This window comes from Alligator mississippiensis, chromosome 3 (genome assembly GCF_030867095.1).
Source record: "Alligator mississippiensis isolate rAllMis1 chromosome 3, rAllMis1, whole genome shotgun sequence".
Lineage (NCBI taxonomy): Eukaryota > Metazoa > Chordata > Crocodylia > Alligatoridae > Alligator > Alligator mississippiensis.
The window spans coordinates 144,266,083-144,291,115 of NC_081826.1; the positions used below are offsets into that span (position 1 = coordinate 144,266,083).

The 25,033-nt window shown below is 43.4% G+C and overlaps 1 protein-coding gene across 2 annotated transcripts in view; it reads left to right on the plus strand.

Annotated features, from left to right (window-relative positions):
* The window catches only part of GABBR2 (gamma-aminobutyric acid type B receptor subunit 2), a 977,761-nt gene that overhangs the window by 196,814 nt on the left and 755,914 nt on the right, over window positions 1–25,033 (plus strand). The gene's annotated exons all lie outside the window — the stretch shown is intronic.

Below are 25,033 nucleotides of genomic sequence, written 5' to 3' on the forward strand. Positions count from 1 at the left end.
GAGGCAGAGGCTGTGAGGAGCTGGGGATGGGGCAGGGGAGCAGGAAGGCTGTAGGGGGGAAGAAGTGGGCAGGACAGAGGGCAAGGGGGCTACCTACCCCCTAGCCACTGCTTTCCCAGCTGTAGCAGTGGCAGGGGAGGGGGCAATTCAAGGCAACCCTCCAACACTTTGAGTCTATACCTGGAAAATTATAAAAAAAATATATATTTTCCATATATAGGATCTAATTATTGGGGGTTGTCTTAGATTCAGGCTAATCTTATATTCAAGTAAATACAGTGTGTCTGAACACATAAACTGAATGAAATAGAGAGAGATCATTCAGGCAACCTGATTTGCTGCTCTGGGGCTTGATAAATCTATGGCGAAAGCTTATTAGGAAGGATTTGATTAAAGATATTACTCAGTTTTCATTAATTATTATTTAAGAAAACTCTCTTTGGCCTCACACAGAACTGGAGTGAACAAATTCCAAGTTAAAACGATTAGGTGCCCCATTATTTAACCCCAGCAAGTCATTGTTTTCCAGCTGTTCTCTTCTGGTTTGTAGAGTTCTCCTCCTTTGAGAAATCCTATTACCTACTGATGCAGATCAAAAGCATTCATCCAGAGAAGACTAATAAAGAACAGCATAAAACGTCCCTTGTTCTCCCAAGATGTGAGGAAGAGAACCTAGTCTTTTGCCTGATGGTCTCCAAGTTTGCAGTGACCCATGCAAACTAGCTAGTCGTCCTGTAAATGCCATTTCTGCTATTCCCTTGCTTTCCTCCCAGACATGGGCATTTTGGATCTAGTTGTGGGAAGACTGCTTTTCTGCATAATGTTCATGTGGCTAATGCAAGTTTCATAAACCAGTTTGACTCAAATCAGTTGTCTGATACTACATTCAACCAGGTTTATTTTAAACCAGTTTCAGCCATTTTGAAACTGGCTTATGTGCACTGAGCTTCTGTTGTGTTACAGGTTTAAGCCAGTTTCTGATCACTTAAACTGGTTTATGTAAAACGTCTGTCCCTAGCCAAAAGGTTCATTTTTTATTCCCTTTGTAAGTAACTGAAATGATAGTAGTTATTACGTGATTTTTGAAAAGTCGCCTTTCATAATATTCCAGGGCAATATGTATATGAGGATACTATAACCAGTCTTAAGATATTTAAATTTTTTTTTCTATAGCCCTTTGCCTAGTTAAGTGCACAAGATGGACATATATGGGCTACAACTGAGACTGACAGGGAACATGGATGAGGGTGAAAGTGAAGTGAGGGGCATTTTAGTTGGATAATAAAGGTAGTTTCCTTGGTGAGGAATGGTAGTCATTACATGTTAGTCAGTATGAGGGAAAGCTAGTGCAAATGCAAATACAAACTTTTTATCATCTCAAAGGGTGTAGTGCCAATGCACTGAGTTGGGAATCTCTACTTTCCTCTCCACCTCTCTGTTCCCTTCTTGCAACTTGTCAGAAGCCAGAGTTGTGTGTGTGGGGGGGGGGGGGGGGGGGGGGGAGGGGGGGTTTGGTTTTGGTGTTTTTTTTGCTTGAGATGTGTCAACATCTGCCTGGAAAGTTTTGCTTTCCTACACATTATTCACATTTACCTCAAGCATTTTTACAAATCTATACTTTTCTCTTTATGTACATGGTGACTTCTTTAAAAGTGTTTTCTGAAACTTTCTAAGGAGGTCCTTCATTGCAATAAGCTGTGTGGTTGTCAAGGGACTTTATTTGTGTTCATATGCTGTCCTTTCCCATTTTGGGTGGGGCTGTTCTCTTTTAACGTTAGATTTTGGAATGGTCTGAAAAAGGTCATTCTCACCATGAAAATAGCAATGGGAAACAAAACATTAGAATGTATGAAGTTCTCATTTACAGAGGCATATGTGGAAAATATGCTCAAGGTGACATAACAGCATCTACGTTACATAGAGGCTCTTGCCATCTGCCAGAATGTTTAAGGAGTTGGACGCCTCAGTGTTCACTCTTTCTTAATTGCAGATAAGGTGTTGCACCACTAAAGGTTTAAAACATATGCTTTTATGCAGTGTCTCATCAATAAGTAGAGACAATAAGAAAGTTCCTATTTCATTTTAAATAGCTATGTTTTTTAATATATGTGTATTTTGTAAAACAACAGACAGCATCATGTCTGTGTATTTAATAACGATAACTTCAACTAGGCCTTAAACATTACTAAGAGCATTGGTATAGTAGGGGGGTTACTGCTGCTTGTGCTTAGTATCCTGCAGGTGTTGGATAAATCCTAACATGTTATAGTTTCACTTCAGCTTTTATACATTGTTTGATTAAATGATGAAAGCCTGTAAATTAGTACAAGGTTTTGGAATGTCAGGAGGTTTAATGGTTGGTAGAGCAGTAATAAGCACAATCTAGATAATACTTGTAAAAGAGAAGATGCTTGCTAGATTATATTGCAATAGTGATACATACTTCTGCAAATCAGTAACAACTGCTTATTCAGATGATAGGCAAATGAAGCACAAATACTTCTGCTTACAAGTTTCCACTATAATAAACATCTCAGATTAAAACCTAACTTCAGTAGCAAGGAGTACAGATAGATTTTGGCTGTCAAAGCAATAACTCCTATCCCCTGAAGACTGAAAATTTCCTTCTCCAACAACTTATATGTTTCTACTGCAAGGTGTGACAGGCAGAGGGATGCAGGGGATAGGGGCAGAAACAAGTTGATGGAATAAAATTATTCACATTAGGCATTTGCAGTAGCCTGGCACTCAGCTGCCAAGCAGAGACTCTGAATTTGGCTATCTAATCTGATCTCCCTTTACTTGTGTTGGGAGAATTGCAGAAGTGGTGTCATCAAACTCCCATAGAAAAATATGTTGATTTATTTTATACTGATCCAGTCTTGCTGACCCAAGTGATGACTGTCCTCCAGGAAAGATGGAAGGATGCTGCAGCATAGAACACTTTTGAAAGAAGTGGGGTAGGAAAGGAAAAATAAGAGGGATAGTAAAGGATTGCAGTGCTTCCTCAAATATCTGCCTGTTCATTAGCAAACACAAAGGTAGCCTTCATGCATACACCTTGAAAACTTTTCACAAAGGTTTCTAACCCAGGTGAAAAAACACTTGTGCTGTTATTCTCCTCTCCCAAAGCTCTCTCCCCTCCAGAAATAGCAAAAACAAATCAGCCGATATCCATTAGTGTTATTTTTGTTATGTACGTATTTAATGTTAGCAATATCAGTGAACTTTCTAAACAATGCACTGTAACAGAATGCAATGGTCTTGTCCCCTTTGGGTTTGTTGTTTTCCCTTTTTACATCCTGGTTTCTTTGCTCTCCTTGCCCTCCATCCCCTCCTCCATTTACTCCCCTGTAAGCAGATTCCCTAGTTTGATGGCTTTTGCAAGAGGGTTTTACTGTATGAGGAGCTCCTCAGCCAGTCCTCCTAAATGAAACACAGTGTTTAAACAAACAAAACAAGTAAAACAGAATCCTGCTTTCCTGTCCTGGACACAAGGAGGGGATCCCCTTTGGCTCTAACCCCAGTGCAGCAAAGTGGCTCCTTCATGCAGCGAGCAGCTCAGCCCACAGCTTGCTTTCCCTTCTGTTTTCTCCCCGGGGGTTTTAAGCTCCCAGTGGAGCACTTCTTCATTATCTGAATGCTCTGAAGCTGGGCTCTCTCAACAGGACTGCTTTTCTCTCTTAAAGGGACAGATCTCCTTGTTAGTCCCACTTAGTTCACTTTCCACATTATCTTGAAACTGTTGTTACCTTTTCTCATGCCCTCTCCTACCTGTCATTTATATATTTTCCTTTCTTCTTCTACATCATGTTGTGTTCTTCATCTTCCCCTTATTGATTGGCTTTTCTCCTGCTTCACCCTTACTGTCTCTCTCCTACTGCTCTTTTAAAAATTATCCCCACACACATTCACATATCTATCTGGTTTTAAATAGTTTCATAAAACTGAAGAAACTTTACATGATTCAAAAACTCTATAATAGTGGCAACCATTTCCATCTGCAGCAAAGTGCAACCACATCTAAGGTAAAACACTCTGTGCAAGGTGTATGTCATGAATAAAATTACCAGTAAACAGTTTAAATGCAATGAAAAATCTCAAGTTGAAATGGCACCTCATATAGTATTAAGATGTACTCTTAAAGGGGTAGTATTGTTGTACAATGACTTAACTTTCTGTTCTGCTTGCTTCTGGCCACTTATAAAAGCAACGTTTTCTTCCTTGTTAGCCAGACTTATAGTTTTGGTACATAAGTAATCACGTTTTGTTTTTTGTTCTTTGTCACATTGGTCTGATTTGGTCAGGACATACTAAGTTCACTCTTGTTGTGTATTTGCTTTCTTAGCTCTATTCCCATGCATTGTTAAACATCTGTCTATCAGCTACATCTAGTGACCAGCCAAGAAGGTTAGCACACCTTACCCTTCCCTGCCTGTACAACATAGGTCATCCCCTTCTCCCCTCAAATGCTGCCAAGTGCTCCACAACCCCAAACCTTCAAGTTCACACCGGTTGTGCAACCCACATTTCACCTGCACAAATTTTTGCCTTCTGCCTCTTGTTGCTCAGGGAACCAAAAGGATTTTATATAGTTGATAACTGTTCTCCAATATTTGTATTATACTTTCTGGTTTTAGTAGGGGTATACCAATAAAGATTTTCTTGGCCTATACCAATAGCCAATTATTGACCAGCCATATTGGCCGATGACAATCCAGTAAGTGATATTTAATAATAAATAATGCAAGGCATTTTAAACTACTGACATAAACTTTTTTTTTTTTTGTTGTGCTCCAGCAGCCTTCTGCGTCTCATGTATCAGCATCCTTGTGCTTAAAAATGGTGGTAGGGTCAAATGAGGTTTAGTTCAAGCACCCCCGCCACCATTTTTAAGTGCAGGAATGTTGATACGTGAGACATTGTGGCACTTTAATTAAAGCAGCTCTCAGAGCCTCTCTAATTAAAGTGCCGCCCCTCCTGCCCCCTGAGCACACGTAAAAGTGCCAAGTGGCAGCTGCCTGAGCCTGCCCAGCAGGGCTGAGGGGGAAGGTGTGAGACTTGCTGATTGCCCACGGCTGGGTGGTATCTGGGTCAGGCTCCCCCTCTCCTTTCTCTACCCTGGGCAGGGCCATGGGACTATTTTAGGCCTGGATAAATCAGGCCACTCCTCCCCCACTGCCGAGTCCCAGGTCCTGGGAGCTGGACTCCAGCAGGGGCAAGGGCCCCTTCCCCTCCTGGTGCTGCTGTTGCCAGGGGCAGGGTAAGCCCCCATGCCCCATGGGGGAGGCTGAATGGACCTGGCCCCAGGAAGGGCAGGACCCTACTGGGCTAAGGGTAGGGTGACATATGCTCGCCTGTCCTCTCTGCCCCCCTCTGCCATGGCTGGAGCAGAGTTGAGCAGGGAGAGGGTGGGTGCAGGCTGCCCTCTGTGGGCTTGGGGCTCCCAGCCTTGCTGCCTTTGCCCAGGGAGCCCCCTTCCTGCCTGGCCTCAGGGGGCACAACTCACTGCCCCCACTGCTGCTAAATAGGCAGGAGGTGTGCCACCATTCCAGGGCTCCTGAGGGAAAGGCAGCAGGGTGGGGATCCCCAAACCCACAGTGAGCAGCCCACATCCATCCCACAAATCTGGGGGGGTGCCCCCCCATGTCTCCCCCAGATGGTGCTCACAGTGGTGAGCAGCCCCTCCCCCCATGCCCTCTGGATGAGCTGCCTGTGGCTCCATCCCGCTCCCTGCCCTGGCCTGGGTCCCATGCACTGCCCTAGCTGGGCAGAACCCTCTACTCCTGCCCCTACCCCACTCTCTCCCTCAACATGGGGGCCTCCATCTGCTCCCTGCCATGACCCTCCCTGATGCCCCTTACCCTCCATAGGCTTACCTGCAGAGAGCTGCTCTTTATGCTGCCTGGCTGTATTCCTGACCACATGCATGTGTGCTGTCATGCACATGGGCCCCCTGCGTCCCACTTTCAGCAGCCCCAAGCAGCCCCTTTCAGGCTAGAATGCTGCCTGCAAGGGGAAACCCACCATTTCTTGATCCCTGCAGGATGCTGTGAATCTGGGACAAATGCTATCCTGGAGTCATGCAGCCCGGGACTGGGACTAGTCCCAACAAGGGACCAGGTGGTGACCCAAGCTGAGGGACTGAGAGAGAACCCTACTACACATAGCATGGGGGAGTGGCTGCCTCAGCCCTTGCCGGGCTCTAACCCAGCCCCTGGGGTGTGGACCCCTGGGCGCTACAGGCTGAGTCATGCTGGGCTGGGCTAGGCCAGACAGCTCTACCCGCCCCAGTCACATCTTTGTGGCACTTGCCACCTTTTACAGTGCATGCCCTGGCTCCAGCCTGCAGTCTGCACTGTGCCCACTCCCGGGACACTGTACCAACTGCTCTGCTCCACTCCAGCCCCGCTTGGCTTGTCAGTAAGGGAATGGGGGTATGAATGGAAAATGGCTCATGCCCCCGTATCTGGATTGGGCTCTCTGTGCTCAAGGTCAACTCACAGGCAGAAGGGAACCCAGGCAAATGGGGGCACCAGTTCCACAGGGGAGAGGGAACCCAGGCCAGGTGTCCAGGGCCCTGGCCGGAAAGCGTAATTATCGGTAAACTTTATCGGCTATGATGGCCAAAAAAAGCCAATAGCCTATAATGTAATGTCCCTGTTATTAGTGCCAGTCTGATAGTGCAACCGATATATTGGTGCACCTATAATTTTTAGTGGACCTACAGTGTGATGGGAGGTACCTCTTGTGTTCTTTTAAGTCTAAATAAATCAAATATCTTCTTATAATATGCACACAAGGAATGTTCATTTTTGCTTTCTACATAGGAACACCTAGGACAGCTAAGCAGAGGCAGGAAAACTCAGCAAGGTTGAGTGAGGAATACTTTCATCTCCTCATTTCAGAGAAGCTTTGGGAATTGGGAGGGAGACAGACCTCATAGCTCTTCAAATCCCTTCCCCCCACCCTGGCAAGCTTAGCTGCCAGTGGAATCTGTACTGCTATTAACTTGGCCCTCCTAAAGCTACATAGTAGTACCTGGGGAGGATAGGCAGAGGGAATTAAGAGTGCCAAGCTACTGTTTTACTCTTAATTGAATTTTTGTGTAGGAATCTGGCAGGACTTCAGGGGAGGCAGCTGCAGTGAATGTTTGCTCCTACCTAACCCCACTGCTTGAGTTTACACACCAGGCTCCAGGGGCCACAGGTGGCTATCACAACATGGGCTTCCCTTGTCTGTCTCTTTGCACAAGGCCTGTGTTCTTTAGTACATTAGGAACTATCCTGAGTTGGACCATATGATCTGTATCTAATGTTTGAGAAGTTAGGGGTTGAGATTTAGGGCTATCAGGCTGCCCCTAGCGTGGTCTATTGTTTCCAGTCTAAACCGATTTATGCAGAAGCCTCCTACCAGATAATGAAAATAACACAGATTTTTCTGTTACATTTGAATCTTAAGTTTTATAGTGAAAGACCTGTGCTTTTACTGAAAATAGCTTTAGTAAAATACCTTTTGTTTAAAATTACCATGCTGCAAAACAGTTTGTCAGCCAGAGTCTAAACAAACAACGAAGGTGATACTAGATTACTTGGAGAGAGAGAGGGATCAACTCTTCAGCTATGGTTGTGGCTGCTTTGTGCTGCCGCCATTGCAGCTTAAAAATTTCCCGTGGCAGACAGCCAAGGTTTCTCAGATTATAAAGCCTGAAACTTCCCCTACCTTTGCACTGTGTGTTGGGGGAGTAAATAGACTGGTTGTTATGGAGTAGCACCAATGTACTCAGTGCTGCCATTGACCTTAGGCTGTACTATGCCATGTCACTCCTGCTTCGGCCCCCTGTGGCCCCAGCATTTGAGAGAGCTGAAAAGCAACTTGTTACCTTTCTCTTTGTCCACTTTAGTTTCCGCTTGTTCTTTGCATTATATCAGTCCTATGCAATTTGTTTATCTAGGAAATATATTTACAGTCATTAGAGATAATGCTAGTATAACCATAATGTGCCTGAGATACATCCTGATGAGCTTAATTGTGTCTCAGACCAAGTGACCCTTAAGTGTATAAGGCACTTTCTGCTCTGTCTTCTTCATCAGTTCTTCTACTTAACATATCTTTATTGTGCTTAGAGCTTGAAAAGGCTAAATTATGTTCCCAGTTATACAAACAAAGTCCTTGTATTTAGGGTAACCAATAGGGAAACATTCAAGATCAAAGTTATTAATTGCATATCTACCCTTAAAATTCTTAACCTTAGAGAGATGAAACCGCAATAGAAAGAGTGCAAAATATTCAAAAGAGCAGAAAAACTAATTACCAATGTAAGGTGAAGCTCATTCACAATGATAACACATGGAGCCTGATTCCTCAGTGTCTTTTACCCCTAGGGCACATCTACATGTGCATATTAATGTGCCACAATAAACTCTGGTGCTTATTGCACCCATGTTTATTTCTCCTCGGTGTGCATTTGCATGTGCGCCTGGGATCGCAATACGTTGAGCCAGTTCAGAGCAACCCTGGTTGTCAGGGGACTTGGGAGGTCAGTCTACCAACCCAGGGCTGCTTCCCCTGGCTCAATGTGCTGTGGAGGGGCTGGCTGGGGCATGAGGGTGCTTCAGCACAGGGCTATCTGACAGGCAGCCCCCACATTGAAGCACCCTTGTGCCCCAGTCAACTGAGACAGCATCTAAGTGTGTGCTGCTGTGGAGTTATTTACAAGTACTATCCTGCTGCAGAGCAAATTAGTTTACTCCAGCCTAATAGAGACACGTGTAGACTCACAACATTTACTGTGCAGCTTAATAGTCTACTTTGCAGTAAACATCTTGTGTAGATGCACCCCTCGTGTAAACATTACAGGTAGGCAGGTACTACTAACAGTGGCAAAACAGGTCCATGATATTTAAATTAACTAGACTTATATTATTTAAAGATTCCAGAATCGGATACAGTAAACAGTATACATCCTACCTCAGGCATGATTTGAAGCATCTAGGGAGACCTTCCCTTTCCTTCTATCTTCTGCTCATATATGGTATATCAAACTAATTTATTTTAACAAGATGCGCTGGCGCAATCTGGCTTCCCATCAGTTCAAGATTGGCTTCTATCCAGTATTCATTTTATTTAAATGTGATTAGCTATTCCTTTTTATCTCAACCAAGTTGTATGTCTATTGTTGAAGCAAACAGTAAGTTAGCATCATCAGCTGAGCTTTTGTATTTGATCAAACGTCAGCAAGTCCATTTCATTATAAAAGGAGTGAAGAGGCCTATTTTAATCACTTTTTAAAATAAAACACACAATACCGTTGTAAATTGGGTCAAAACTATCAAATGCTGAAGCCAAATCCCACTCTAAGTATAGTATGCATAATCAATAATGGAAAGCATGCCCTCTAGAAAAATCCTTAGTGTAGTCATTTGCCCAAAACATTCATTCATTTCCATTTAGTGTTATGTCAATAATGGGGAGTGAATGAAAGAACAAGGTCCAGGTTATGAGACAAGCAGCATCAAAGCTTCAGTTCATAGGCTATTTATACACATATTACAAAATAAATCCTTTTGTATTTCATTCAAATCCTCTTACAAGCTGAGAATGTAAGATTCAAAGTTTGTACTAGAGTCACTTATTACTCTGGGTTTGTTTCCCATTCAGTCTAGCAAATTGCTGGAACAGTTGTTCATTTACTATGGTACTAATTAAAATAGTATCAGAGATGTGTACCTGCCTGGAACTTTCTCTTTTCACAATGACCAATATAATTAACAGCTTTTTCACTCTGAGTTAAGTGGATTCTATTGCTTGGAGTTGATTTTTATCTTGGGTTATGTTAAAGGAGTAGTGAGGTAGATGTGTATTCTAAATAATCATAAAAAAATAATAAAATGAATGTTATGAGGGATGCTCATAACATCTGTCTTTTTTATTGTGCTTCTGTAGTTTAGTTTCAAGTTGGTAAAATAAAAACACAAAACCCCCTCTACTTGATTTTCCTCAATACATTTCAGTGAAAATCTTGTGACCACCTCTACTAATTTTTGATCTCTATTGTAAGGCAGGCTACTACTACATGGATAAAGGATTACTTGAAATCAGTGAAATTTCTCAACATTTAGATTTGTAACCAGGGATCCAGAGGAAAAATGCTTATAAAATATATCTCTGTTTCTCTGTGGTCCACATAAACATGCAGTTCATGCACAGTGAGCACTCTGAGCTCACTGGCTTGTCAGCATGGCTTTGGAAGCGAGCAGATGAATGCCTTGTTGCTGCCAGTCCCATCTTCCCCCATGCCCTCACTGTTATGTCCACTGCCGAATTCAGTGTCAGAGGAAGTGGGAGGGATGAGTGGTAGCAGCACTCAGCTCCTGGCTTCCAGAGCCACACCAAATCAGTGGCTCTGGGAAAAGCTGTGCTGACAAGATTGTGATCTTAGAGATCTGACTGCGTGTGGCATACAGCCGAAAGAGGGTGTGAGTGCACCCCTATCCCCACACACACACACCTGCCCTGCCCCTGCTGGGACTTGCAGCTTGGCAGAAGACTAGATCTATCAGTCCCCCACCATTTCCTTCTGTTGTGGCCAGCAGCTCAGCCAGGCATTACTGCTCTAGCATTTTTCTGAAGACCTTTCCAACATGTTATTCAATTTTTGATATTTTTAAATTAAATGTAAATTCTTACATTTTAGCTCAGGGCTCAGGATTTTGTTTGTCTTCTGAGGTTTTTTTCCTCCTTGCTTTTCTGTCATCTTATAAGTCAATGTTTCTCAACCTGTGGGTCACAAAATTATATGGAAGGGTCGTGAACAAAATGGAGTTTCCTTTAAAGGAAAAAACCATGGGAAATCATGGCTTTTCCCTTGCAGGCTGGCAGAGCTCCATCCTGCAAGGGGCTGCTTGGGGCCCCTCCTGCCACACACACTGAGGGGTTGGGGGCTGGGGGCAGTGGGTCAGGTCAGGACTGGCCACTGATGTTTACAAATGGGTCCTGGTACAAAAAAGGTTGAGAACCACTGATCTAAGGCATTTGCAGTGGTTGATATTCCTGCAGGTTTCAGAGGGAGAGAACAAGACTGAAAAAGCTAAAAGTGAAAAAGTAAAGTCATATGTCCTCTGTCTTGCCCTTCATGAGTTTCACAGAGGAGCTTGCATATCCCTAGGGATAGAGCCCAGTTTTCTCCACGTAGAAATGCTTGGACAAAGTTGCTTTTGCTTTGCTGTCCTAGGCAGGAAAGAGTCAATGGAATAGCAGAGGGGCCAGGTCCACAGGTCCAGAGGGTGGAAACTGTAATTTGACATAGTGTACATAAGTTACATGGTAACTTGAACCATAGTGGTCTCACTCATCATATGAAGTAACAGTACTCTCTGCTGCTTCTAATTTATTCTCCTGATTATATAGCCCAAACCTGCATTTATTCTGTAAAGTACCACTGTTGAACTGAGAACTGACATTCAGGTGGTTATCCTTACCCCTCATCTCTGTGGAGTACAGGTCCCCTACCTATCTGACCTGTTCAGCACAGTCTACATTTGAGTTCTTGTCTTGTTCTTGGCAGCCAAAATTGCGCTGTCATCAGAAGCAATACTGAGTTTGCATTACACTGAGCATTATCTATAAAATCATTTTGATTTGCATTGGTTTTTGTTGCCATTCTTTATTGATTGTATTACATAACAGCCTTTTTATGATTTTGTCCGGAATAATGTCAATCTAATAAGCTCTTGTCATTCAGATCATCCTTTTTACCCTTTCTAAATATTGGCGCAGCATTTGCTTGTTTTAGTCCCCTGGAACTTCCTCTGTATTGCAAGATTTGTTAAATATAGACATCAGTGGCTCGGAAAGCTTCCTGGCTAGTCCTGGCTGTAGGGAGAGCAATTTATATTACCTCCTATTGTGCATTGTAGTGGTTTGGCTGATAGCAAATAGTTTGTTACACTACAAATTCTGAATCTCCCTGTTCCAGCTTTTTAGCACTATTTACAAAGAGAAAATCAGAATAGTTTGAAGTATTACTAGCACGTTGCCCAGAATTCAGTTTTGACACCTTTAGAAACTACAACCTGGCATAAACTTTTACTTCTATATAGAAATTCTGTATAGCCCAAAGCGAACAAGAAAAGGTTACTGCACCTGCCAATATGCACAACAGTTAACAAAGGAGGTACAAAAGAAATCCCTGCCACCAATTCACACACCCACCAGCTCAAAAAATGAAAGCTGAACCTCTGGAGAAATGTAAGAATCCTGACTACACATGTTATTTAGTGCTGCCCAGTGTGGGTATGCCTCACACTGCCCTTCACCCTCACACACAAATGTAATTGCTGGCAAAATTAATTCTTCTAGTGTATTGTTGTTAAGTCATATGATGCCTGTATCCTATTACATTAATGCTTTTTCATAATGAAGTCAATGGCAAGGCCAAACAGGAGAGGTGAAAGCATTGTTTGATATTCATTCTATATTAAAACTTAAATCTGTGTTTGCTTGAAGAGTTCAAGCTGTGCTTTGGTATGAAGCCTCGATGATATTTATTATTTTTATAGCATGCCATAATACTTCCAGACTTTCAGGGCAAGTTATGATAAAGAATGCCAAATCTCTCTTAAAAGTCTCTGAAGCTTACGATGAGTGTTTTTTTGCCTTTTACTTCTATAATTATTCCTTGGATAAAAAGTCTGATCCAAACATCATCTGGGTCAAAATCCAGGTTTATTTTCCCTTAGCTTTTCCTGGTCCCATACTTCAGCAAAAGGTTTAGTGATTTGCATTAGAGTCTCATAATCACTGGGATTCAACATTTACATGGTGATTTGGTCTTTGCCTGTAATTCTCACTTCATGGCAGGCAGCAGACACTAAGGGCCAGTCCACCTTTTAGGGTTCTGAGTGGACTTTGGTGCTTTAATGTGATTCTGTTGCACCCTGTTCAAGTCCCTGAAAATCCATTCATGCATCTACTTGAGTAATGATTTTTCCTTTTATATGACCATTACAACTGAGTCACAAAAAAGCAGTGAGGAGGAGGACCCATGCAATTTTTATATTAACAGTTTTCAGGGACATGGAATAGAATCACACAGAGGTACCTAAATCCAAGTACATATCCAACAGAACCTGGCCCTACATTTCAAGACACCGTAAGTGACTGGTTTTTGGAAGAATTAGTCCTGAAATCCACAAGATGACAGGCCACTTGAAATTTAGTCTCAAGTAGTGTCCGAGGTTTAGTCCAAGTGGCAAATGCTGTGGTACCACTCTGTAATAGTGACCACAACTTGAAAAAGGCAACAAAGAGAGTTAAAACATTGAAGGTATCATGGTGTTGTTTAACAACACTGTATCGGAGGCACAAATTGAATGCATACCGCAGATGAAAAAAAAGAAATAGTGAGCAGACTAAAAGAGACCAAGCATGCTTAGTTGGGGGTGTAAAGGAGGCTATTTAAGGCAAAAGGACATCTCTGAAGAAATGGAAGTCATGTCCAAATGAGGAAAATAACAAAAGCAGAAACTCTGGCAACCTAAATGTAAAGTTCTACTAAGGCAATACAAAAACAAATTTAAGGAGCACTTTATTGGAGACATCAAACATGAGAATAACAAAAATTAAAGACCTTGAAAGCATAAAGATTGCTTTCAGTCCATTCAGTGGGACTATTTGACAATCAGGGAGTAAAAGGAACAGTCAAGGGGTGTAAGGTCACTACAAAGAAGGTAAATGAAATCTTTGTATCAGTCTGCAATTTGGATGATGGTAGGATGATTCCCATATTATAGCCACTCCTTCCAAGGGAACAGATTAGTAGAACTGACCCAAATTGAGGCCCCAGTAGAATCATAGACAATTAGGATTGGAAGGGACCCCAGGAGGTCATCAAGTCCAACCCCCTGCTTAAAGCAGGACCATCCCCAACTAGATCATCTCAGCCAAGGCTTTGTCTAGCTGGGTCTTAAAAACCTCTAAAGATGGAGATTTCCACAACCTCTCTGGGTAGCCTGTTCAGTCAGTCTTCAGCCTGTACCAGTGCATGGGATTGCTCTGTCCTAAGGCAAGTTATAAATAAAACTAGCCAATTGCCTGTCATGAATGATGGATTTAAAATAATGAAAGGGTGTTAACATGGCCACCCCACGCCCTGCTCACTCTTTGGGGCCAGCCATGTGCTGCCTCTTCCTCCAATCACTCAATTGGGGCACAGGGTTGGGATCTGTCCCTGTGTTCCCAGCTCCCACCCTGCACTCCGGGCAGAGGCTAGGCAGCTTGTCCCTGCTCAGCTCTATGAGCCTGGAACTCGGGGGAAACGGATTGGGCGCTTGTTCCTCATCCAGGTCTGTGAGTGTGGAGCTGACTGGGGAACAACTCACCAGTCTGTTTCCCCTCCCAGCTCCATGCTCACAGAGCTGGGAGGGGAACAGGCTCCCCTGCCCCAACCAACAGGGAGCTCCCAGCGCTGGCTCCAAGACTGCAGGGCCAGCGCTGGAAGACTCTTATTTCCCAGCCTGAGATCTGTAGTCATGGAGCTTAGGTTGGGCGACACTTATCTTCCAGCCCAAGCCCTGTGACTACAGGGAGAGATGAGGGTCTCCCAGCCCAAGCCCCTCCTCTCAGAACTGTTTGCCATGTTTGCAGTCGGACATGAAGATCTTGGATCAGCCTCTTCAATCACCTCTGCACTTACCTGTTTGCTGGAAGACTGCTATCTTTGTATCAAGGGACTGTTGCCACCGCTGATGTTGTTGCTAGGTAGTTTAAGTAGGAGAAGGCTGCTGTAGTGCTGAAAGTTAAAGATATGGGTCAAGCCTGTGTTACAAAATTCTTGTTCCTAAGTGGGAACGTGGAGCTTCCCCAATGCTGATCCTGCAGATCAAGCATGGGGCAACTCTGTCCTGGACCCAGGGCTGCACCTAATCCTAAATGGGTTCCAGACCTGGGACTGTCAGGGCTGAGGATGACAAATAGCTGGGTTTTTTTCAGCCCCAGTCCAGTTCCAGACCTCAATTAGCTAATTATCAGACCCCACCTTGGACATTCCCAGAACTGGTTCCTGACCCAGGGCTGTCCACCGTATGCATGTATACAGGTTGTAGCCATATTGGTCTACAGGCAAAAGGAATAAGATATCACCTCTGCCACAAGTTCTGATTCCTTTCACCTGCTTGCATAGGTTTTTAAGACTTGTGACCCTGGAGTCAAGGAATGAAAGTCCTTGGGGTCCTGTGCCCCAGGACCTCTGAAAAAAACAATATATACCCCAGCTTCCTGCAACCTGGCATTTTTCAAAGTGCCCAGAGAGGCTGCAAGAAAAAGCAGGAAAGAATCGCACGCTCAGGTATTGCCATATTTCTGGTGGGGGGAGCCCCATCAGCTCATTTTCAGCATCAGGACCAGGGCTGTCCTGTCATCCCCCACATCCCTCCATCCACATCTGCAATATGTTCAGTTAATGTTGCCATACAAATAAGCCACAAAGATGTTCCACATATTTTGTGGGACATTTTTGTGGTTGGCTTGCTGCTTTATGTTGACATAAAATAAATAGATGATTACATGGTCAGGTGGGTGGGGAATTGATTTATGGGATGCACCTAGAGAGTGGTGGTGGATGGGTCAGTGTCACCCTGGAAGGATGTGGGCAGTGGGTTCCTTAGACCAGTGCTGTTCAATATCTTCATCAGTGACTTAGATGAGGGCATGGAGAACACTGTCCAATTTTGTGGACGACACCAAATTATGGGGAAAGTAAACACATGGGTGGACAGGGAATGGATTCAGGCAGATTTGGACAGGTTAGAAAAGTGGTCTCCCAGCCCCCAGCTCTTCCATTGCGATGGCTAAGGGAGACTGAGAAATAAGGATTTCCTAGCCGGCATGCCCCAATTGTGACCTCAGAGCAGGGGGGTTGGAGCTCCCAGCTGCTGGGGCATGGAGACATAGTCCCTGCCTGGGCTCCTGTGGCACAGCCTGCTCTGGCACCAGGCAGCTCCCAGGGGCAGGGAGCTATCTCCTGCTGTCTTCTGGATGGCTCACCAGGATCAGATTTTTGATCCCGGTCAGGCATCCACACGAGTGTTATGACACCATTACTAATCTCGGGTAATTTACTTGCATTTGCAGGTAGCAAATTTACTCAGGATTAGGGAAGTTTACTGCAAAGTAAGCATGTTCACATGTAGACACACATGCTTACTTCGCAGTAAACTATGCTAATGTGAAGTTAAGTGTCTTGTGTAGATGTGCGCACTCTCTCTCTTGTTTATTCTTAACAGGTCCTCTAGCTGGTACAGACTTGCCTATGATTACCACAATGAGTTGATATTGTGTTTTGCTATCACCTCCTCTTTCAGATGCTTTTTCAGTTTCTTTGCTGATGTTACTTAATTACATCTGCTTGGGTGTATCTACACATGTAGTTAATGTGAAGCAATAAACTCCAGAGCAGTTTGAGCTGGAGTAGACTCTGTGCCTGTGATTTGCAAGCAGCAATTTGAGCTTGGGTAGAGCAACCCCAGGCTACTAGTGGGCACAGAGGGCCAGCCCCAGGCTCCAGGTAGCAGTGTTGGGTGGCAGAGGGGCTGGCTGGGGCATAAGGGTGCTGGAAGTGTGGAGCTGTGTGGCTAGGCAGCAGGCAGGAGTTTGGCCTCTGGCTGGCTGGGCTAACTGGGCACCTCCCCGCTCCCCCCCCCCCCCCCCCCCCCCCCCGCCGTCAGTATCTACACTTGTGTTTCATTATAGTAAATTACACCATCGTAAGATAGTACTATCCCCCACAGTACTATCTTACTCTGGTGTAAATTAGTTTACTGCAGCTTAATACCATTGCACGTATAGACAGTGATGCTTTACTTTGCAGCTAATTAGTCTACTTTGCTGTAAAGCACATGTGTAGATGTGCCCCTTGACTCTTCTCTCATAGCTTTGCCCTTTGCTTTATTACTTCGGCGGGGCGTGTGTGTGTGTGTGTGTTTGGTGCATTGTCCCCCTTTCTCTTTTTTCTAGAGAATGCGGATGGGAGTGTGACAAGCTCTAGGTGCTGCCTAAGGGGAGGGGTGGCACCAAAGTGTTGGTGCTTCACCCTCCTGTCCCCTGCTCCCCCTGCACTTCCTGGCTTCAGCCCAGTAGCAAGTGGCAGCAGCAGCAGCATGTGGCAGTGAAATATAATCCTATGGAGTGGCAGCACCTGGAGTTTGCTGTTGCTGGTGGGGGAGCTGTCACCCTGTTTTTTTGCCACTTAAAATGGATTTTTGGAGGTGCTCAATATGGGCAGCTGCAGCAAAAATAATGAGATGACAGTGGCAGTGAACTTCAGCTGCCGTTCCTGCCTGCTGTCTGCTGCTAGAGTCTCCAGAGCCAGAGAAAGTACAGGAAGAGGATGGAGGGGGACTGCCCTAGGCACAGTCCTGGCCAGCTACACCTCTGTTCTGGAGGAGCTACAGGCCATCAGCATTCACTTTTTTTTTTTCTTCAGGTGCTAACGTTTGCTTTAGCTTATTTCTTTTCTGTCATACATGATATCCAGACTTTAATTGCTTCCCAGACAAGCACACCTGCAGTTAGTTTGAAATCCTTGGGGCTGTCATGGAGAAGGGCTATGACTTGTTAACTTTAAATTCTTCTGGCTGCTCCCAGTTTTGTAGCACTTGGTATTTGTTCTTCAGTTCAATTTGAAAATCACTGCTGCAGTGACTTGTCTTTTACTTTTTACTGCCAATTTTCTTGGTGGTTCTTGGTGTTTTATTTTTCTTGAGTTTGATCTCTGCTTTTGCTGTGTATAAATTGTGGTTCTTTCCGATGTCAGCTTCTCCATCTGCTTTCACATTCCCTGCAAAACAGATAATGAGATTTCTTTCAATGCATAATAGTTTCTCTGGTTCCTGGTGAGTCTATCTAAAAATACCAAATTATTTTATGGATATATTTGTGTGGGAATGTTCTACCGGTTATAAGTCTTGGTACTACACCAAGTTCTAAGAGTCTCTCACCTTCCTAATTTTGAAAACCAAAACACTATTGCCTTTCCCATTCAATTTTGTAATCTCCTTTGGCATTTAAGTCCCTTATTTCTAAGGAAAATGAATAGGCAACTGTAAAATCGATCTTTGAGTTCATAATTGCAGTTACCTGTTAGTGCCTAACATTGTGACTGTCATGTTTATGTATTGCGTTTCCAGCCTGCCTACCTCAAAGCAAGTAGTTATTAATTGATTGTCCATCTGCAAGTGTTTTTCCTGCTTTGGAATGCTACTGCCTCATAGTGATGACTACCCTTCCCCCCAGTATGTTTATGATTTTATTTTAATTTTTGAGTCACTTTTTAACCAATTTCTGGCTATCATCATTCACTAACTCCAAGGATTTTAAGATTACATTAATCATTTTTTATTATCTACACAACCTTTGGTGTTGTGGCCCCTGCTTTCATATTCAGAAACCTGCATTCATACTTTGTTTTGACTGTAGTAAAGAATTTGTCAACATCCTGTATCTCTGAGGGCTTTCAAGAATTGCCATTTCTGCCAAGGCAGAGTCCATTAACTTTGGTTTACCTTTTTCTAGAATGCTGAATTTGGTGTGTTTCTCTTCATTACTGTACCTTCGTTATGAGGCTAAATTTACTGTTTTATTGCTCAACCTTCACTGGTCCGTAGAAGATCAGTGCTTTGATTTTCATCTGGTCTGGCTTGGATTACCCTATGAGGAATTAAAGTTCCCATTGGCTGAATCTGCAGTGTTATTGGTGTGCACATGCTTTTCTATCACATGAGCAAGTGCTATTCCTAAAGAAGCATCATGAGGCTAAAGAGAATTTGGCATGATAAAACATTAACATTTGTTCTTTGTGCTATTACAGGCAGTCCTCAGACTTAAGACATGGTTCTCAGGAACCAATTGTGACGTAAGTCGAAACGTTGCAACTCGGAACCAATTTTCCCATAGGAAACAACGTTATAAATGGGGGATTGGGTCCTGAACCAAGGCCCGATACCCTATTTTCATGAACAATAACCCAGAATTTTGTACTCAGTCAATTATAGATGAGCAATATAGCTACATCAATGTATTTATATTGTAAATAGCAATTATATTGATTTGGAAGGACTTCTTTGAGGTGACTTGGCTGGACTTTTTGAAGGGTTGTTGGCTGGAGTCTTCTCAGGAGTCTTGGCTGCAGGTCTTTCTGGAGTTTTGTCTGCTTTCTTAAAGAAAGTGTCCAAGGAAGTTTGGACAGATGGGAGATGGGCGACCGATCAAGCGTTGTAAAGTCGAAACTGACATCAGAAAGTTGAAAGAGGGTGTCGATTTATAAACGTGGTAAGTGCGAAACGTTGTAACTTGAAATGTTGTAAGTCGAGGACTGACTATTTCCCATATCCTGAGCCCATTTTATAACATTCAATACACTTTGACTTAGATTTGAGTTTTTCTCTTTATTATTATCTTATTATAGGAAAAGCAAAGTTTCCTCTTGTGGCAAATTAACCTGCTTTTTCCTGCATACTGTTATGACAGCAGTTATCTGATTAGATATTTTGAGTTAGAGCATTAATTTCAACAAATTCTGTAACAGCAACTCCTGGGAATAGATTTATGAGCAAACTCATAAACTGCTAACAAATAAACACTTTTACAAAACTTTGAGATAGAAATAAAATATGTATTGGCCTTTTAAAAAAGCCTAATTATATTTTGTTGAAGAGGAAATAAAACTGAAATGTGTGATACTGAAGTTCTTATTCAGTTTTGTTTAAATAAGGCTCCCAGTAAATATACAGGAAAGTAAGTTTTAAGGTTCAAATCATTTACTAATTAACATTGGTCTAGGAGCTCAGTCTTCAGCATATTGGGGTGATTCTTGGTGAAGTGGAGAAGGTCTGGTGGCTTTACTCTAACTTTTTGTTATCTTGCTTGATCATGGGGTTATGATGGCCTCTAACATAATTTTGAGCAGCGTCTGGGCTACTCTATGTGATACCACCCTGTAAAAGCTTTTGTAAACTCATTACATTAAGTAGACAACTCATCCTGGCACGTGTTTTAGTTAGCATCACTTATGATTTGGTATAAGTGAAAAAATAATTTGACTCAGGAAAGGACTGCATGATTAGCTACATACATTCAAAGATTGTTCATAAGTGCATTTTTTAATCTGTTGTTATCTCTCATTATTAGAGATGTACAAAATATGAACTCTTGGAAAAGTCATGGAAAACAGGGGTGACTAGTTTGGATAAGGTCCAGTGGTGGCGGGAAGGGAGTAAGCCAGCTCCCACTACACACACATAAAAGCTGGGGCTGAAGCAGCTTGCAGTCTTATTAGGAGGGCTAAACAGAGCAGGGACACTTCTCGGTCTGTTTTGGGAGCACCCAGTTACTTACATGAATTCACTGTTGCCTAAACAGCTCTTGAGTGCAGAGTTGGAACAAACACCAGGCAGCAGACTAACACCTGCAGGACTAGATAGCCTCATCATAGAACTGAAGGAAGGCATCTTGTGCCCAACAGCTTGTCCAAAAGCTCTCCCAGCTGTACAGTTGATCCAGTAAAAAAAAAGTAATGAAAAACTCATGTCTCATACATTTTCTGGACCATTGTTACACCCAGAATGCTGCTAATTTTGTTTGTAGGGGTGCACTGATAGATCGGTTAGCTATTGGATTGGCACCGATAAAAGAAGAAATTATGTTATTGGCTGTTTTGGGTCATTGTAGCCAATAATTATGGCCGCATGCCTAAAGCACCCTGGCAAGCATAGTCTGGCCATCGCACCCTGCCACTGGGCTGAGCCCACAGCAGACTACAAGTCCCAGTGATCAGCAGGAGGGGAAGGGGGTACCAGGGAGTGGTCACAGGGTGCTGCGCTCAACAACAAAGGTACTGTTACTGGCTGCTGCTGCTGCTGCCATGGCAATGCCATGCATGCAGCAGGAGCCTGAGCTCTAGGGCTGCCACAGCGACATTGGGCTGCGTGCAGGTGAGGTAAGGTGCTGTGCGAGGCACATTCCACTCCGCTGGGCACCCGGCGCCTTTGCAAAGGTGGCTTCCCCCCAGTGGCCACGGGAGCTCGGCTGAGTGGGGCCCACCAGCATTGAGGCAGAAGCATGCTCTGGAGCTCCAAACGCTGCTGTCCATGTGATGGTTTGTCCCACGTGCCTAGGACGGCAGCACAGGCTGCGTGGGGATCGGAGTTATGGGTAGGAGCTGTGGGCAAGGGGGCAATGTGTGTAGGAATAAGGTGGTCGCAGCCTTCCTTATCGAGGGCTGGAGCAGGCAGGAGGCTTGTGTGTGTGTTATAAATGCAAAGCAAAAAAAAAAAGTTTATTTATGTCAGTAATTTAAAATGCCTTGCACTATTACTAAATATCGGTTATCAGGTTGGCATCAGCCGATATGGTTGGTTAATCATCAGCTAGTGGTATTGGCCAAGAAAATCTTTATTTGTTTGGAGAAGCATAGGATGACTTAAAACAAATTTCTTTGAACTATGTACCAGCTTAGCAATCAGACAAAATTACTAAGAGTAGAAGATAAAGTAGAGAATATGCAGTTATTTTCTTTACGGCAGTACAGTCTCAGATACCCCAGCATCTACCACATAGTAAAGGCAAATTCCAGACCTCACATACACATACTTTGCATCTTGGGCCTTTATATGTTTCAGATTTTAAAATTCTTAGTATTCATGTCCATTCCTCTGAAATAACTCTTTCTTGGCCAATTCAGGAGAGTAGAGCAATATTCTGAATCATGATATGTGAACACTGCCTGTACCTGAAGATTGTCTTAACAGCATTGGTGTGGGTCACCAGCCTATTCATCTCAAGTGACTTGAAACTATTGCTGATGGATCTGCCCTCTCCCACATAGTAGTCATTGTAATTCAGACTGAGATCAACTTGTCTGTGAGAAATATAGTGACACTTGCAGCACCAAAATATGAAGTTTATATTTTTCTTAACTGTAGTTAGCCCTGTGTGGATACCTGCGTTCTTATTCTGCACTGTAGCTCCAAGTAAGCAAGTATTGATTTCCTTTGATTTTTTTTTAAAGTTTATTTCATTCATTTTGTATGAGCCTCCAGTAGCTCAAAGTTCCCAGACTCTATATTCAGCACTGTCTTCAGGTCTTAAAGCTTATGAAATGAAATCATTTTCCTCCTGAATTATAATCCCTGTCCTCCCTAAAGCTGTTTTGTAAAGCCAAATAAACTGTATATTATCCAGTACATGGCATATCATAAGCATTATTTAATAGGCGTCAGTTCCACTTCTTGTAGTGTAACCAGTATAGATTTCATTTACATTACTGTACAACATGTGTAATTGGAGTGGTAACTGTTTTTAATTGCACTAAGTACACTATTTATTGAGTTAATTATGAACATTTGCTTTTTAAAACTGAGACTGTAACTGGCACATAGATCCTGAAGACTCAGTAGCTGTGATATGATTTGATTTATTTTGGAGAAACAGCGAGAGATATTTACCCAAATCCTGCAATACTCAAACCTGGGTAGGACAATATATAATGAAGGGGGCTGAAGAAGTCTTCAGATGTTCAGTATGAAGCTGAGGGTAGCTTAGAAGTATTGTTTCTGGAAGTATGTGAAAGCAGTGCAGTTCCATTATTAATTATTAAACATTGCTTTTATGTAGGTAAGCTATGCTGACACCTTTTGCAACAGTAGAGTGTTTACTTTAGAAACAAAGCAAGATCATCTTTGCCATAACTGAATAGAAATCAAAAGTGTGCATGAAAAATGGAGATGGAACCAGCCTGAAAAATTTAAACAGAAAATGAGATACAGATTTTGGCACAGATGCTCCATCACCAAAGTTGGGGTGCACTGTTTTATTTTAAGGCCACTCCCACATAAAAAAATCAAGTTATGGCATGGTAGTATAGACTTATATCAGTTACTCTGATATGAGTTTATTTTACTTTTATGATCACAAGAAGCTATTACAGAGGTTGGGTTACAGTCTATTTGTTCCTGATCATCTAAGTGGGCATTTTTTCTTGGTTGGCTATGGGGCATTTTTGGCACTTACATGCCCTGAGGAATTCTATATCTGGGCATGTAGTTCTGTGCACATGGATAACTGTGTGTGACTACGTAGTTGTGTGTACTAAGCATGCACAGTAGGGGTGTGCACAGGCAGTATTCGATTCAGATTCGGATTTGGCCCGATTCAGGGGACAGTGATTCGATTCGCTGATTCGGATCACTGTCCTGATTCAATTCGGCTGAATCTGAAGATTCAATTCTGATTCAGAGAATCAGTGATTTAGCCATAGACACAGCTTTGTTTTTTCTACATGCCTCGAGGTACCAGGCATGATTCATTAGCACTGAGATGGTGGGGCAGATGGAGCGTTCCACAGGAGCGCAGGGGCAGTCCCCCGCACGCTCGGCGGTGGACCTAGAAGTGGACCGGAAGTAATTCTGGTCCACTTCCGAGTCTGCCGCTGAGCATGCGGGGGACCCACCCCCCATGCTCCCATGGGACGCTCCATCTGCCCCACCATCTCAGTGCTCATGACCCACTCCTGTACCTAGAGGTATATAGAAAAAACATATAAAGCTGTGCCTATGGCCAAATCATCAAATCTCTCCAAATGTCTCCAAATTGAATCAGAGGCTTCTGATTCGATTCGGAGAGATTAATGGGTCTCCTGATTCAATTCAGATTCAAAGATTTATTCACCGAATCGTGCCGAATCTCCTCCAAATCGAATCAGTGTTTGAAACTTCAGACATCCCTAATGTACAGTAGTGGACATAGACTGTATGCATACCCCTGGTGGATATACCTGAAAGTGGATTTAGCCAAAAACCATTACCACTGACTTAGCTTTAGGAACAGAGGGGGTGGGAGTGTACCTCATTTGCCCCACAGAACAGAGGTTACGTGCTCACTTAAGATGCTTCAGGTTCTTGTCCCTCATGCACACTGCGTGTGAACCCTTATCTAGTCCCTGCTCTGACCAGGAAGAAAACAGAATTTGACTCTTTGTTTTCCCGTCTTAACTAGAATTATTCTGTGTTTAATTTGAACTACCATCTTGAAAAATTGCTTAGATGAACAGCTTTTAATAAAATTCCAGTCTAAAACCTGTTGAGGATAAAGAATCCTGAGCCAATAATAAAGAAAGGTGAGTGTTATGTCTAATTACTATACATTCATTTTTTAAAAGAAAGAGAAAGGTAGGAGATGCAAGGTTGGTACTGATTCCTTGACTAGAGACTTGTAAGATTCTAGGCATCATTCAGTTGGTGTGATATTCATAATAATTTAGATATTCATAATAATTTAGATATAGATGTTTTCTTTTGTAGCACCAGCTGGTACTTGTAACATGTTACACTTGAAGCATGATTAACCAGTTAATCATGCCTTAAGTTGTGACCCAGCTACACACTTAACCAATTAATGGCATGATAAAACAAGCAGTCCGCTACAAAGTCATTTCGCAAAAAATGTGGAATAGCTTTGTAGCTTCTTCTTATCATGCCATTAATTAAACATGCGGCAGGTGCTGCCGTGTGGCTGGGAACCCTAGCGACTGAGATCCCAGCCACAAGGGTGCATCACTCACTGTCAACCCCACAGCCGACGAGGCTCACAGTGGCAGCTGCATTCCCAGCATTGCCCTCACTGTGGGCTTCAGCAGCAGCAGGGCTTGCAGTGGGGAGATTGCTGCTCCCCTGTGAGCCTCCTCAGCTGTGGAGGGCTCACATGGGGGGCAGCAGGGAGAACACTACCACCACTATGAACCTTTTCAGCTGTGGAGCTCGCAGCAGGGGCAGTGTGGGGAACACTGGGAGCCTCATCAGCAGTATGTGCAATGCTGCCTCTGCTGCGAGCCCTGTCAGCTGTGGAGCTTGCAGCCACAGAACACAGCGCGGGGGGAGCCTGGGATCATGATCCTGGGCTCCCCCTTCACTGACAATAAGGCATGATTGGATCTTATGCTGGATCCCACAATCACACCTCTTGCCAGGCATGTGTGGCATGG